The sequence below is a fragment of the Rhinatrema bivittatum genome, chromosome 2 (genome assembly GCF_901001135.1).
Source record: "Rhinatrema bivittatum chromosome 2, aRhiBiv1.1, whole genome shotgun sequence".
Classification (NCBI taxonomy): domain Eukaryota; kingdom Metazoa; phylum Chordata; class Amphibia; order Gymnophiona; family Rhinatrematidae; genus Rhinatrema; species Rhinatrema bivittatum.
In genome coordinates, this window is record NC_042616.1 from 173,991,204 (window position 1) to 174,004,942 (window position 13,739).

A 13,739-nucleotide genomic window follows, 5' to 3' on the forward strand; every position below is an offset into this window, starting at 1 on the left:
GACTCAATCACCGTCAAGCAAGATGGTCACTCTTCTTTAACAGATTTGATTTCCTCCTGAAATACTGCCCAGGAGAGAAGAACACTCGGGCTGATGCCCTGTCACGATCCTTTTCACCTCAGGATGTGCCTGACGAACCACGTCATATCATTGACCCCGGGAGAGGTGCGTGTCCACTTAAAATTGTAAGTACATGTGCGTGTGGTCAGTCTATTGTATAACATGCATGCATATATGCGCTCGTGTTATGAAATGACCACCTTCCTGGACACAGGCTGATGAACTCACGCACATTTGTGCCCGTGTGCCTGTTTAAACTTACCATCCCTGGGCCTAATTTTAAGCAGCATTTACATGCTTAAATTGGGTTTTACACATGTAAATGCACTTTACCTTTGTAAGTGGGTTTTTTAAAATTGTTATAATATATGCCATAGAATTGTCCATAGGATATTCATGTGTAAGTGCACTTTATGCACATAAATGCGCTTTTAAAATTTCTATGATTGCAGGTTACATGTACATGTGTAACTTCTTTAAAAATCACCTCCTTAGCTAATATCCCCTTCTCTGGACTGGCTAACTAAAGGGCATTACAGCATCGTAATGTAAACTTCTTGCTCTTATTTCCATCCCTTATGCAGCCTGCAGCAGCCACCTTTATAGCTCCTCCTCCCTCTTCAGACACTCACTGTCTCCATTTACTCGGTTAATGGCTCACTGCTCTGCCCTTCTCTGAGATCAGCCCAGCCAGTTCACAAAGAGGCCTGACTAGCAGGACTGAGAATGACTCCCAGCAGCACAGCAACAAAAAAAAAAAGAGCACTGATGATAAAACATAGGCCTCATCTTGACTTGTGTTCTTTTGCCACTATCAGCCTGTCATAAGGTAATAATGCATTTGCAGCTCCTGCTTTTTTTCTTTTTGCTGACTGTCATTTGTTTTCCAGTAGAGAGAGCTCGTCTATGATATCAGATTATCCAGGGTGGGGGTTTGTACTGGAGTGAGGAATTAGGGAAAGAGGACATGAAAACATCTCAATGTACGCATGTAGCCCCTACATAAAATGGATCGCTGCCAAGGGCCACACATATATATATATATATATATATATATATATATATATATAGTTTTATACTGCTTGCTTATATACAGTGAAATATTATTGCTAATTGTTTTTCTTAGTAAGTAACTCGAAAGTGAAGAATGAGATATTGCTTGCATAAGGAATATTATATTAGACATATTATAGTTAGTGTTATACATATGAAACTGCATTTGAGATGACAATGAGGCATTTTGCCCTGACAGAAAGCACATCTCTGCTACCATTTCAGAACTTAGAGCAAACATGAAGGCATTACAAGCAGGAGGTCTTGTGATAGCGAGGAAATGACTGTCTCAGTAGATACATCTGCTACTATAGATTAGGGAAGTGGACCATCTCTGGCCATATGCCCAGAACTGGACATCAGCCAGGAATAAGCCATGGGTCCATAATGAGGAACTACTTGCTTATAGTTGAACACAAGCCCAGATTGGCAGAAAAAGGTTTCTGTAATTTGCATGAAATATACTGTCTTACAATATATTAATATTAAAAGACAGCTACTGTTCTGTTCTGAAATCTTACTTTAAATGATTTTACTTCAAGTATTTCTTAAGAGTGAAATATTTCCCTTACATTAAGAACAGACATTAAGAAAATACGGCCTTACTCAAAACAAGAAATAACTACAAGTGCAGACAGCTCAGAATGGGGAAGCATCTTGCTGCCTTAGTTAGAGGATGCATATGTGACATTTTAATATATAACCCTCCCCCCTACTTCCTAGTTGGGATGGTGACAGTATGGCCAAAAACAAAGAAAATTGAACTCCATATGTGTAGTCAGAAAGCCCTAGAATTGGCTATTGGCCCCAGCAATAGGTTGGATGCTAGCCCAGTACTAGTTTCATAATTTTGGGTATATAGTATAGAAGCTCAGAAGTGCCACAGTTCCTGGCACACTGCCTGCTCCCCCACTGAAACCTTTCTTCGTAAACATTGCTGAGGGTGAAAGAGGGGAGCCATCACTCAAGGAAGTGCCTACCTACATTATATATAGTTTCAGATCATTCTCATAAGTGGTCTTGTATATATGCTCTTTTATATGGTACCTCATATGCTCATTTATTGCTAGGCTAAAACATAATCCGAATGCTTTGCTATCATGTTACTGATTACATTGCCTATGATTTTTGGGGAAGTATTTATTTGCTGTGAGTTATATTACTATCATTAGTCCTTGTAAAGGAGTAAAGTCACTTATACTCTTTTGCCAGTATCTCTCAGTGTGTGCGCATTAATATTTACACCGGTTCACACAGGGCAAGAATCCCCACCCCATGGCCACACTACAGGGTTGGATAGGGGAGAGGAGAGAGGCTGAACCAGCAGAGCCTGCTTGGAGGAGGGTAGACACAGGACCAGCAGCACAGTTCTCTAGCCGGAGGTCTAACTTTATTGCACTTTCCTGCAGCACTCTGGCTAGAGGAAGTTTCACCTTCTTGTACTCTCCTACAGCATTCTAGCCAGAAGAGGTCTCATTTTACATACTCTTCTGCAGCACTGTAGCCAGAGGAGGTCTCACTCTCTTGCACTTTTCAGCTTCATGATATGCTCAGTAAGCAGAGAGACAGATGGAAATTTAGAAGAAGGGAGAAGTCATTTCAGGTGGCCATGACCCCTGGCCATGACCCCTGAGCCCCCCTCCCCCCCCCTTCTGACACCTATGCTTATTTTTGTTGACACCCACCCTTCAGGCACACTGATCCACTCCTCAATAACTCTCCACCCTGATCCTCTGGCACTAAGGGGTGTAATGCTGCCTCTCTATGGAACACCACCACTTCTCTGGACTCCTTCATCCCTGCCAGCACTTCAATGTCAATGTCATCAGACTGTGCCATGCCTGTGGTTGCAACTCCTGCAGTCAAAAGTCCCTGAGATATCCGCATTTCCCACTCAACAAAACACTTAGATCAAAGGGAGCACTGGCAAACTTTCTCCAGAAGCTTTCTCCAAAGCTCATGCCACAGATTCCATCTGAACAATCCCTGCACACCTAATGGAGTAGTCTATAGGACCAGAGGTAAGAGGGGGCTCTGGATCTGTAGGGAAGACCCTTGCATTTGACTATTTCAGGTTTAAGGAAAAACAGTCTCTCCAGCAGAACAGAGTTATGATCATGAGCTGGTAGTCAGACATCATATTGGTCCAAGCAGCATTTAATATATTATCATCAATAACAGCAGAAGCATCTCTGCACTCCATTTTACTCTCACCACTCTTATTCAATATGACCCATCACATTCAGCTACATTTACTTTTTTCTAAAATATGAAGTCTTTTCCATTTGCACTTCAAATTTTCTTACTCAAATACATTTGAAACTCAAATATAATGTGTTTCAAATTAAACTCATTTGTGAAAAAGTTTTAAAAAAGACTGTGTTATAGCTGAACATGCGAAAGAGGGCTGATAGAAATAGAGAGAAATGATATGTAGAGTATATAGCAGCCAAAAGAGCTCTTCTCATGAACTCTTGATATTGCAGACTCTCATTGTAGAGTTCCTGATTAGCAAAAATAATCAAGAACCAAGTTCCAGTGCTTTGAGGATGAAAAGAGTATTATATGTCCCTCTTATCTGCAAAAGTGTTATCTATTACTTCTTTCTAGACCATTTTACAATAAGATCCTCAAAATGATTTGTAAGATAATTAGGATGTGCATTCCTTTGAAACTAATAAGAAATCCAAACTAAAAAAGTCCTTTTTTGCTTTTTTTTTTCAAGCAAAGTGAATCCCTAGTGATGCCGAAAATTCCAAACAATTTCAGAATTTCATTTCAGGATATAGTGCTCATTACGATGTTAGGTTCCATATTAGGAGCTACCACCCAGGAAAAAGATCTAGGCATCATAGTGGATAATAGTTTGAAATCATCGGCTCAGTGTGCTGAGGCAGTCAAAAAAGCAAACAGAATATTAGGAATTATAGAAAAGGAATGGTTAATAAAACGGAAAATGCCATAATGCTTCTGTATCGCTCCATGGTGAGATCACACTTTGAATACTGTGTACAATTCTGGTCACCGCATCTAAAAAAAGATATATTTGCGATAGAGAAGGGCAACCAAAATGATAAAGGGGATGGAACAGCTTCCCTATGAGGAAAGGCTGAAGAGGTTAGGGCTGTTCAACTTGGAGAAGAGACGGCTGAGGGGGGATATGACAGAGGTCTTTAAAATCATGAGAGGTCTTGAACAAGTAGATGTGAATCAGTTATTTACACTTTCAGATAATAGAAGGACTAGGGGGCACTCCATGAAGTTAGCAAGTAGCACATTTAATCGGAGAAAATTCTTTCTCACTCAACGCACAATTAAGCTCTGGAATTTGTTGCCAGAGGATGTGGTTAGTGCAGTTAGTACAGCTGGGTTTAAAAAAGGTTTGGATAAGTTCTTAGGGAATGGCCTCTGCATAGGGAATGGCCTCTGCTATTACTGGCATCAGTCTCATGGGATCTTCTTGGTGCTTGGGTACTTGCCAGGTTCTTGTGGCCTGGTTTGGCCTCTGTTGGAAACAGGATGCTGGGCTTGATGGACCCTTGGTCTGACCCAGCATGGCAATTTCTTATGTTCTTACTTCCTGCAAATAAAAAAGAATACATTTAAAATACAACTTCACCACAATGGAAAATTAATCTGGAACCTCCCCATCAATCATCCCCAACAAAACAAAATGAACTGAACCAAAAATGTATGGCCTACGCATCCTTAAAGTTAATCTTTCCCTAAGGAACTGGAGACAAATGTGGTTAAATTTATCTTCTTTACAATTTTCCTTCAAGTTTTGTTTTTTTTTAACAAGGTCTGGGTAACAGATATGTGTTGATGGAACCTAATATTAAAATGATTACTTTTTAGTAAGCAACATTGTGAAGATAGTATTTTTAACCACAACAAAAGCAAATTAAATTCAGGGCCAACTCTTTGACTTACTGTTTTCTAACCTTCCCCAGTTTTTCACTAAGTTCTTGTACTTTGGTTTAGAATTCAGGCAGGTTCTATACCCAATAGGCATTGAATTGAAAGGAAAAGAGCTGGGAATATATATGAATATGATAAAATATAGATACCCCTTTATGATCTATTCATATATTATGTTCATTTTTCTAAATGTCTAGCTGCAATTTGTAGAGAAGGGAGCGTTCTAGATATATAGCTAATTTGCTATTGCTTTTGGAAATTGAAATTAATTAAACACAAACTGAAGGGAATGCACTGCTTATTAGCGATGAATTTGAAATGGTAGTTAAGGGCTAAAGTAATTATCTGGACAACTGGGTCTATGAACCTGATCTACATATCATTTAACCTTCCTATTTTATCTATTAACTCCTTGCTAGGTTCTTATGGCCTGGATTGGCCACTGTTGGAAACAGGATGCTGGGCTGGATGGACCCTTGGTCTGACCCAGTATGGCATGTTCTTATGTTCTTATGTTCTTGCAGTTTTAAAGCTTTGACCAAGAAAAGTCAAGAAAGAGCTTGAATTATCAAGATGCTATCTGCTAAAAAGAAATATGTATAATTGATTTAGGAGAATTAATAAATTGGTTTTATACCTTGTTCAAAAGTTTTGAGGTTAGTTGGTTTACCTTAATGGCAGCAAAGTACCTTTTGAAAAATTCATAGAACTCAGTGACAAATTAATCATTTGCTAAGCACCAATGGGAGTCAATATTTAAACATATCTGGATATGTTCTAAATATCCCAATACAAGTCACTAGTTAGCTGGATAAGTCTTATCTGGCTAACTTTAGGCCTGCTATTGAGCATAAGAAGAGAATAAGAAGCAGATCTAACTTATCTCGTTAACCTAATGAGAAGTCCAAATATCAGCACTTATCCAGATAAATTAACTGAAAAAGTAGCTCCTTATGAATCCACCCACATCTCGCCATCCACTTATCTGGTTAATTATTTAAGTACTTAGCTGGCTAAGTGGCGAACACTGATTGCAGCAGGATATTCAGCTGTTGCTACTTATCTGGCTAAGTTGAACTGAATATAAGTTGAACCCAACTCCAAAAGATGCAGTTGGGTTCAAAATCCATGAAAGATATTTTAGTCTTAGCTCTGAGCAGTAAATAGAAATATTTGCATTCCATATAAGTCTAGAGAAGTGCTGTGTATCTTAACAAAAGCATGTAACTAGGTCTGGCTTTAAATGTTGGTGCCCATAGGCTCCAAATTTCAGAAGCACCCACTGTTTTTTTTCTCTCTCCCACTACCCTAAAGAGGGAGACACCTGCCTCCCCCATCCAGAGATCCAACCAGCAGGATCAGGGGGATGGGGGAAAGGAAGGGGGGCCCCGGGTGCTTTTCCACATACTTATTCAAAATGATAGATGCCAGTTGATGCTCAGTTTACCGTTACAAATGTATGGAACCATAGTTTTCCTTACCAAAAGGAATGAACTAAAAATCCTGGGCGGTTCAGAGAGACTAGTCAGTAGAAGATGGGGTTTGGATTCCCCCATGTGGGAGAAGTAGTTGGTATGTACTTGATCCTTTATAAACCCCTGTACCATCTTAGAGTGTGGATTCTTAGTTCAATTTTTCTTGAGTTGACCTGCTGTGGGATAGCTCTGTTGGTGCAGTCCCAACTTTTGATTACTTTTCTGGGAAAAGAATTCTCACAGAGACCTCAGTAAAGAAGTAGAAACAGAGTGCTGCAACCCTACTTTTTGGGGCCAAGATTTTAGAGATCGTTTTGTTACTGGAGAAAGAAGTTATTCTACCCTTCCTTTCTCTCATTCTGTTATCCTTGTTGAGTAACATATTTCTGTCTGTGTCTTTATTGACTGAGAACACTACTGCCGAGGGAATCTGAATTTTTAGTGTCTTTCACCTGGAAAGGACCTGAGGGAGAATTTCTGTCATTGCAAAGGAATGGATTTCATCTATTACAAGACAGGAGCTAAGAAAGTAACATTGAAGTATATTTTTCTACAGACCCGGGTACACTTGCAAGGAGAGTGCCAAATTTGCACTACAAGAAGTAGATCTATGAAAATAGTGAAGACTACAAGACAGGTTTGGGAACTGGAACTTGTCATTCTATTAACAGGGCCGGTGCAAGGGGATTGGGCGCCCTAGGCACTAGGGGTGTGCATTCGTTTTGAACTTAAATGTAAAACGCAACGTAATTTTTTTTTTTAACTTAAAAAAGTGATGAGGCGAAAACGATCGGATTTCCAACTTATTCAACATAGCTATGTTGAATACGTTGGAAATCGCGATTGTTGATCCTAAATAAAAATTTAAACCCCTCACCCTCCTTAATCCCCCCCCCCAAGACTTACCAAAACTCCCCAAGCTGGCCAAAAGTTCCGTGAGGGTCCGGGAGCGGACGCGCAGGGAATCACGTGACGTCGCGTCACTCCGACGTGATGCCGACGTCACGTGGTCCACCGCGGTTCCGTTCCCGGACCCCTCGTTGGACCCAAACGGCACTTTTGGCCAGCTTGAGGGGCCCTCCTGACCCCCCAAGCTGGCCAAAAGTGCCGTTTGGGTCCGGGAGCGGACGCGCGGTGGACCACGTGACGTCGGCGTCACGTCGGAGTGACGCGACGTCACGTGATTCCCCGCGCGTCCGCTCCCGGACCCTCACAGAATTTTTGGCCAGCTTGGGGGGGTCAGGAGGCCCCCCCAAGCTGGCCAAAAGTGCCGTTTGGGTCCAACGAGGGGTCCGGGAGCGGAACCGCGGTGGACCACGTGACGTCGGCGTCACGTCGGAGTGACGCGGACATCACGTGATTCCCCGCGCGTCCGCTCCCGGACCCTCACGGAACTTTTGGCCAGCTTGGGGAGTTTTGGTAAGTCTTGGGGGGGGGATTAAGGAGGGTGAGGGGTTTAAATTTTTATTTAGGGAATCGGTGCACGTATGGACATAGACTCAACTTATGGAATTGTACATATGTCCATATTGACCGAAATTGACCCCCCCTTTCGACTTATGGACTTATGAACTTAAACTTTTGGTCTGCACATCCCTACTAGGCACCTTCAGCCTTGCGCCGCCCCCAGCCGCAGCCTCGACTCCTTCTCCCCCCCCCCAAAAAAAAAAAAAAGAAAACTTACAAAATACCTTGTGGTCCAGGTGGGGGCCCGGGAGCGATCTGCTGCCCCCGGGGCCTCGGCTGCCCCTGTCACATGGTAGGGGCTAAAGGCCACCGGCGAAATTTTGGCTAGTGGCAGCTGAGGCCCCGGGAGAGGCAGATTGCTCCCGGGCCCTCCACCGGACACAAGGGGGGCGTTGGGAGGGTGGCATGGTAAGGCGGGGGTTGGCAGAATTTTGAAAGGGCACTTTTTGCCCTTTGAAAATTTTGCCGCCTGCCGTGGCGCCTCCTAAATCGCGGTGCCCTAGGCACAGGCCTAGCTCGCCTAGTGGTTCCTCCGGCCCTGTCTATTAAGTAATTGGGACTACCAATGTGACCATTACATACTGGAAAGACTCTACTATAAATCTGGGAAAATTGGGAGAAGGTTTATACTTTTTTAAAATCTGATTAATGGGAAAGATGAAGGGACTAAGTTATTAAAGAATTGGTTATTACAAATTCTTAACCCTTTTCTGAATAGTAAGGTCACAAATGAATTCATTTCAACCTGTACATCAATTGGATGTAACATCGAAGAGTTGTAAAGAGCTTTTCATCCATCAACTATCAGTAAAGTTAAGAAGGAAACCACCTGGCTTCCAGTGTGATTATTGCTGCTATAGGACTGTTGGAAATGATCAATGCTGTTTACAAAGAACTTAAGGGGCATTGTCATTGTTGAACACAAAAGGGCTTTGAAGTTAAGTTCCCTCCACAGGGAGCACTGGAGCGTCAGATTGATTAAATATCTTGAGAGTTTTGCAGATAAGGTCAGAACTTACATTATGTACTTTTGGATCTTTTATTTGGGCTTTCCCTACAGGAGTTACACACAAACTTGAGGTTTTTCCATCGGTGACCCCATTCTTTGGAATATGCTCTCTCTAGAACAGTGCTCATAGAAGGACTACCTAATATTTAAGAAGAAAGTAAAAGCCTTTTTTTCCCTTCAGGCATTTGGGTCCAGTTGAATGAAGAGCCTTAGCTGCAGTTTTTCATATCTTAGCTTTATGCTGTTTTGCTGTTTTACTCATGTACTGGCAATGATTGTAAATATTGTGTAATGCTGACGTAGTATGCTGTGATTTGATGTGTTTAAAATTATGGATATTATTATGTACCTCTCAGGAAGCAAGAATTTAGAACCTGAGGCTTATCAATGTTTTCAAATAAATAAATAAATGGACAAAGCTCTGATAAATGAATGCCAAATTCTGTGTCTAGCATCCTTGTATTAAATATGTATTTTTATTCAGAGGTTTTATATACTGTTGTTGCATATGAAAATCAATAGATCACCATGTTTTACAGCATTGACATTCACAAATTATATACCACATATCACAAATTATTGATTACAGCAATATCATAACAGCAATAACATGTCAGCAATATCATTACAACAATATCATTCGCAATTATTAGTGACTAGACAAAACGGAACAACCTGTATTGATTGTTCGTAGAGGTGTAGTACTCAGGTTAGGAATGAGGGGGATGTTAAAAACTTTGCAAATTAACAGATTAATAATTAAAGTTAACTAACTAACTAACTTGCTCCTTTGTGGCCAGACACAGGATCCTAGTCAGCAGCTCCACCAATACCTTCTTCAGCTCCACTTGCATGGGCCTATGTCGCACCGCGCTGGACATCTGCAAAGTAACCTAAGGAAAGGAAGAGAGAACTTGACATGGAGAGAGTCTAGAATCACCCAGGAACAGAATGGACCACGCACTGCCACTGCACGGGCACAAGACTAACACATACCACAGAAAAGGAGGCAAAGCTATTGGCTCACAGGCCGCATGTGCTGCCAGAAATTTAGCCAAAGATGACGCTGCCACCATGCACAGTGAGGGGCACACAGAGATCCACAGAAGAGGTTGGTGGTTAAAGAACCTTGGGACACTGCTAGGTCCCTGTTCCAACCGCTTTACCGCCTGCTCTTATCACTGTAAGCTAGAACCTGACTGGCCCTTTGTTGCCTTCAAAATCTGGCACCCTAAGCAGTTGTGCACATCTAAATCAGGGCTTGGGGGTTTAAATTACTTGCGAGGTCAATTCCTCCTCTTAGCCGTGCAGTATATCCCACCCATTTTAATCTTTTTTTCCCTCTCATTTCATTCTGGATATCCATCTGCCAGCTCATTGTAATGGAGGTAGAAGAAGATCAGTGAGCATGTTTCCAAATGCTGATGCCACTGTGGAGGAAGGGCATGAAATGAAAAATACCTGCCCGAGCTTAAAGAAATTCTTGGTATGTTCTTCAATCTTGCCTACAGCTGAGGTAAATTGTACACAAAAGGTTTAAAGTGGGATTTTTAGTTTGCCCTTCACATGTTGAACCTTGCTGGGTGCCAATGGAAATAGCCCTCTGAAAAATGAACGGAATCCCTTCCTTTTCTGTATGTGCATGCTTGTGGTTCAGTTTACAATGCATGTAACTCCTGCGTATGACTGATCAGAATGACGGCCAGAGGTTCAGAGAGGCAGAAACTCTTTCATAGGCTTCTCCAATACATTTTGCAGCTTCTGCCGCTCAGCCAGTTTTGGAGTCCTTGTAACTTTCTTTGGAGGGATAATTTTTCCCGATCCTTAAAGTACCTCTGGGGGTTTTTTGTTTTTTTTTTCTGTGTAGCTATGTTTGGCAGGAGGAAGGGAATAAACTAACATGGTGTAGCTATGGAAATATGGGGAAAAGGCTAAGGAGAGAGGAAGGGGGGGGGGGGGGGAAGTAAATTGGACTCAAATAAAGTAGAGCAGCTGCCATCAGCAATCCCTGATCAGGATTAAATATGTTCCCTGGAGAGACAGCTGCACAGCACACAAGTTTCTGCTGGGAATTTTACTGAAAAAATACAGAACTGCCAGTGAGGAGCTGGAGGCATATATGCAGCCTATATTGACGCTAGTGGGAAAATCAAGCCAAAAGCTATTTTTTCAGCATAAAAAATCCTCTCCAAACCCCCAAATATCTCCCACCTTTGGAAACTGGCAAACTTAATCTCTTTCAGGCCAATGTTTAGCTGCTATCTGGCTGAAAAAGTTAGCAAACTTTGGGCCTCATTTACCAATATCGCATTAGTAACGCATTAAGGGGCGTTTCCCATGCAAATGAGGCTTTTTTCGTGCAGCGGGGAAACTTCGCGTGCCGCGATGTTTTCACGATTTGCGCAAATGTATTCGCGAATCGCGAAAAGCGCTAACACTGCGGCTGTTTCGCGGCCCACGATAACTCTTTCCTACTTAACATATGCTCCGCCCCAACTCCGCCCCCTGAATACAAAATTAAAAATTTGCATTCGCAAATCGCGTTAACGGCAGCGCGATTTGCGGAATTATCTCCTGCGGTAACTCCTTGGAAAATGACCCCCTTTATCCGGCTACCTTGCCTGAGATATTCAACAGCGCACCCAAGCTGCTGAATATACTCTGCTATCTTATAGTTAGTTGGATAAGTTTATCCGGCTAATTATAAGACAGCCAAATATATGTCTTAGACTTATCTGACTAACTAAGCCAGATAAGTATCTCTGTCCTGGAATTCCCTGTCCCAACCTTCACTTGTCTGGTTAACCGTTTCAACACATGAACAGTTAACTGGTTAAGTGGCGACTGCTGTGCATAGCCAAATATTCAGACAGCTCCACTTAGCTGGCTAACTTGGAACAAAACCAGCAAAGTGGTGCTGAAAATGGACCACTTAAATTTTAACCTAAAATTTATTTATTTGATTTATTTATTTAACATTTTTATATACCGGGCTTCATGCAGAATTGCATATCAGCTCGGTTTACATTATAACTGAAAAAGACATGCATGAAGAATTGAATAGGAGAATATTTAAAATGGAATAAAATATGTATGACTAACCACAAAACATTCCTGTGCTACATAACTGACCATTTTAATTTCAAAATAATTAGATGATCCTATTGATATCATTTAGTTACAGTTAATGCAAGCCAAGTTACCATCGGGTACAATAGGTTTTTCCCTATCCCCAGAGAACTTACAACCTATGAGGTAAATTTTAAGATCCATCCGCAGGTGCACGTATACGCTCGTTTGCCGGCTTGCTCACGTGGATGCGGCAATTTTCAAAGAAACGCGCCTACGTGCGCACATTTTTAAATCAGCTATTCGCATGTGCATGTGTGCACGATTTCATATTGACGTGCGCATGTGCATGCAAGTGCCAGCTCGGGTAAGTGAAGGGGATTTTGCTAGGCACACGTGCCGATGCAATTACCTCTTTTTCCCAGTTCGTTCCCAGTTCACCCCAGTAAAGGAGAGGACTTCCTACCCCCCCCACCCCCAGCTAATTCGCATCCCTTTTATTCTGTTAGCCCTGACAAAACCCCGCTGACTACCCTATTTTTTTGTTTATTTTCACAGCTTACACGCCATCCATAGCAAAAGTAAAGTTACGCAGTAGGAGATCCCAACATGCGCTTGTGCGCAGACTTCATGGTACAAACCTGGCCTGCCCATGCCCCGCCTAGACCACGCCCCCGCCCCTCTTTGTGGAAAACAATTTTGCGTGCATACCAGGAGATTTGCGCATAAAAAAACGTGCGGCGCACAGCGGGCTGAGTCACTCGCATATCTCCCAGCTTCAACACACGTATGACTTTTAAAATTGACCTGTATGAGGGAAACTTTCATGGAACTCTACATGGCCCTATATACACGCATATAGGGCTGGGTGGGTATCTGCAATAGTATTTTAAAACTTGCATGTATCTGGTCAGCAAAGATTTTAAAAACCCCTCATATGTTCATCCCCCATCACATGTGCGTATGTTTCAGCAATGCATTATTGCAGATATTATCTGTTAGTGTCCGAACTGCTGCGCAAAATATTTTATGGTGTTATAGTTGTGATATATTGAGGATTGGGGGTTGGTCTAATTTGATAATTTTATTGACATGCTTTGTTTTTCATTATTTTATAGCCTCCTCTCTGTTAGGATGGTTGGTGGGTGGAACTGGGGGCGGAGGGGGAGGTTAGGGAAGGGAGGGAGGCAAATATGCTTATTTGATGGCAGTGATGTAATATCCTTTAAAATGCTTTTATTGTTTCATACCTTGTGTGGCGTGTTTAAGTGTCACCACATGCTGCATATTGTTTTATCTGTACGGTTGATTTCTTCAATAAACAATTGTAACAAAAAAATGTAAATAAGTAAAAGAAAATGCATACTTTTTCTACCTATTTTACAAACAGATGTGCGTATATTTTGCATGAAAAAAGTATGTAAATTAATCACGTAAAACCCTGATTTAGATGCTGTAGGTATATTTTAAAAGATGCGTGTGTACTTCAAATCGCAAGTTTGCTGATACCTCCACCAGTTCTCCAAGTCCATCTCCAGTTAATTGACACTCTCCTAGTACTTCATCCTGAATTCCTCCCAGTTCCCTCAGACTTCCCATCCGACAATTCTGATATCGAGTGTACTAGATAATTAGCAGGTATAAAACTGCATGAATAAGTTGCCTAATGTATTTGCATAAATCCT

At 41.7% G+C, this 13,739-nt stretch overlaps 1 long non-coding RNA gene across 1 annotated transcript; it reads left to right on the plus strand.

The window, feature by feature from the left end:
• The first annotated feature begins 731 nt into the window (after nt 1-731).
• Nucleotides 732-13,189, plus strand: LOC115086066. Its single transcript, XR_003855050.1, has 4 exons — nt 732-889; nt 9,786-10,096; nt 10,359-10,471; nt 12,613-13,189. It is a non-coding gene; the product is annotated as an uncharacterized LOC115086066 (long non-coding RNA).
• Nucleotides 13,190-13,739: the final 550 nt, after the last annotated feature.